The following is a 3716-nucleotide window of genomic DNA, read 5'->3' as shown; positions in this document are numbered from 1 at the left end:
TCTCTGTAGTCCGCTGAAATGAGGAAGACTGAGACTTCAAACTGAGATTTCACCCTCCCCACCTGCGCACTAGAGAGCGAGAGAGGCTTGCATTGTAGTCTGTTTTTTTGCGCGATAGCAGACTTTCATGTAATATTCACATACTTGTCAGTTAGACGTGTAGTTTAATTCGAACCTATAAATCAAGTATACAAAGAGGCTTATAATTTACCCAACAGTGCCTGCAATTAAGGCTAATAACATGAATGGTTTTTAATTTTAGTGTATTTATTGTTTTCATAATTCAGTTACTTTAACATTTTAATTATGAAAATTGTGAAGAGAAATCACTTGCATTATAGTTATTTTCAGATCTTCATATCTAGACTGTTTTCACTACGCGCCATTAAATGGCCATATTATTGGCGGCAATAAAGGTAAAAAATGCCACTGAACCAAACGAAACACATTTTGCTGATGATTGCTGCTGAAAATAGTCAATTATTGTCATGTTTTGGGCTATACAAATCGGTCAGACCAAAAAAAAAAAAAAAAAAACATTTGGAGTACTATAGAGCCAAAAGTTCTAACTAATCAAGGAGAAGAGGGCAAAAAAACTGAGGACGAAAAGGCGTTTGTGGTTGGCCAAACTGAACCAGGATTTCTAGGGCAAAAATCTTGACAACATTTGTGTTTGTTCTTATCATTTCTGGACAGGTAGGTAAAATATTAGGCTAATATCTTAATTAATACTGCTCATATGTATCTTTACCTTCTATACGCCTTATTCAGCCCGCTGCCATTTTGAATCGAAAACGAGGCTGTGAGGGATAGTAGTCCAGCAGCGCCCACTGTGGCGCATTGTTGCGTACCGGGATGTAGATCGTATAGCCGTAAAATAATAGGTTATTTCACATTTTTCCACAGGACAAAGAGCTCCAGAAAACGTGGATTGTTCGACAGGACATATAACCTAACTTTCAGGTAACAATATTGCATTTTTTTGAGAAAATGACTGTGGAAAGACTGCTAATTTCTAATGAGAGCATGTTTATCTTCCTTTAAACGCTTACACAGAGTTTTTCAAATGATGTTATATAGATTAAAATGCTTAATGGTTTGTGTTAAGAGCCTGCAGCTAGGTCATAAGCGTCTTCCCGACCTTTATTATGAAATTACGATAAACATGACATTTTCCTTGTCTAAAGCAAAACAGAAACAAAAAAAATAATGTTCTGAATATCATTTTGCGATTTTAAAAGGGGTTGACATCAAACACTACATGGCAAACTAATAAATAAATGTTATCTTTTGATCGCTTTGCATAAAAATAAACTTTCAACCCACTGTTTTTTGTATGACTTAACATGTTGTCTGAAAGAGGCTTACGATCTAACTGCAGGCTCTTAACACAAACTATTAAACATGTTAATCTTTAAAACATCATTTAAAAAAAATATCTTTTTCATTTACAATCGCAAGGTTTTCTTTTCGTGAGGTCTTAGAGTCCAGGTAAACACAGACGGAGCTGAACCCTCCTCAAGCGTCCTAATTCCAGTCAGTGTTTTTGAAAAACAATCCTGAGTAAAATGTTGAGCACTTTTGTGTTCTTTGTAATCTATACAAAATGGAGATATTTAGTTTAGTTGTTGTAGTAGTACATAACATGTTAGCTCTGCGTAAACGTTTAAAGGAAGATAAACATGCTCGCATTATAAATTAGCAATTAGCCAACCGGCTAGTTTCCACAGTCATTTTCTTAAATGCAATATTGTTACCTGAAAGTGAGGTTATATGTCCTGTCGATCAATCCACGTTTTCTGGAGCTCTTTTTCCTGTGGAAAAACGTGAAATGACCTATTATTTTACGGCTATACGATCTACATCCCGGTACGCAACAATGCGCCACAGTGGCCGCTGCTGGACTGCTATCCCTCACAGCCTCGATCGTTTTCGATTCAAAATGGCAGCGGGCTGAATAAGGCGTATTAACTTCAAAATATTGCAAAAACCTAACTGATAGTGTTAACAAATGCAAAAGTGATATAAAAAATCTGTTGATGCAGCCATGCTATTTTAACTCCCTTATGCGGATTTGAGCTGTTTTGTCAAACTGGAGCTCTTCACCTCTCAAGTGCAATGTCGTATTGCGTGAGCTACCAAGCAAACCTACTGTACTGAATTAGAAAACTTACATTGCGAGTAGAAAACTTACGTTCAAAAGTATCAGTTTTCAAATCAATCACCAAGGATTTTTGTTCTGTTGATGAATGTAAAACACACCTAAATTAATATTGTTTAAGATGTCAATTAATATCAGCTTGTGTATGAAGATGCTTTGAAATCCAATCTCGTTTTTCCACATTAACAATATGATTGACTGAAGACTCAATCTGTTGATGTTCATTTGCTTCAGGCATATTCCCATCTGTAGATTTATAAGATCCTGATGATGGCATAAACAAAACATCCTGATGCATGACAAACAACAAGGTAAAAAGCAACATGGCAAATTATTAGATTTAACAGTCTACACTGTAATCAAAATGGCTGACACATTGCCTGAAGGCTTTTATGATGTTCATTTTAGCTCCGGCATGTCTATTTGACTGTCTTGTGTCTCCATTCACAGCACGGTGACAGCAATGGATTGTGACATCCAGCCTTGTCCTCCCATCCTCGACATGCCACCCCCTGTCACCACAGACAATGTCAATCACAGAAAATAGAAGCAACTGTCAGAGACGCTATCTCATTGTGGGCACCCTTTTGTTGCAAATGACTGAAATCTGACAGGTAACAGTGTCTATTGTTCATTTCATTGCATCTAGAATGAAAGAAAAGCACTATGAAGTATATATACGAAGAGGCACTATGGTTTATATAAGAAACAAGCTTCAGGTTTTGGACGTAATGGAATTGATCCACAGTGAACTGTTCTATTACATGGAGCAAGTGTTTTTTTTTCTTGATTTGAAACGAGATGTGATGGAATAAGGAGGATTTATTCTGTTCGGAAAGAACAAGAGACACTATGACACACTTCAAAACAGAAAATGGTGCTATACTGTGCATTTTTGCAGTCAATCTAATCTGGTAATCCTCCCATCTTCCTTCACGCCGATGACGCTTCGCGGGAAAGCATGGACTGGACTATTTAATGGCTTTCAGGGTGAGGGAGGAGGAAAAGAAAAGCTGTTTATTGATGGAGAAATATCCTTTCAATACTCATGCATGCTGTTGAAGCCAACAGAACGCAATAACAACCAATTAAAGCAGTGCCCCATGAAAATAGATCACAGCACAACTAGATTAAACGATAATTTAGGTCTCAGTTCAATAAGAGTGAGGCAAAGCAATTTAGATCTTCACAATAAGCAGGAAATATAGAATGCATTTGTCAACACCATTTGCATAGAAATGACTTTTCATCACTTTCCATTATTGTGTGAATTTCACTTGAGCCAATACATTTTCTCAGCATAACTCAATGGAATCAATTGGTCTGCAGTTAACAGCATTAGGGCTCTGTTCTTGAAGCTACAGAAACAAATTGCTGTTGGACTTTTTCTCAACTAAAAATCGAAGCATTCAAATAGTTTCACTTGCTCCGAGCCTAATCTAATTTTCGAGCGAAATGCGTCTAATGTTTCAACCTGATAACGGTTTGTGTTTCCAATTCTGCCACCATTTTAGCTGTACAATAAATTGAGGTTTAAGATGTACAGCAAAATTGG

The sequence above is a fragment of the Garra rufa genome, chromosome 2 (genome assembly GCF_049309525.1).
Source record: "Garra rufa chromosome 2, GarRuf1.0, whole genome shotgun sequence".
Classification (NCBI taxonomy): Eukaryota; Metazoa; Chordata; class Actinopteri; order Cypriniformes; family Cyprinidae; genus Garra; species Garra rufa.
This window is presented reverse-complemented; position numbering follows the sequence as displayed.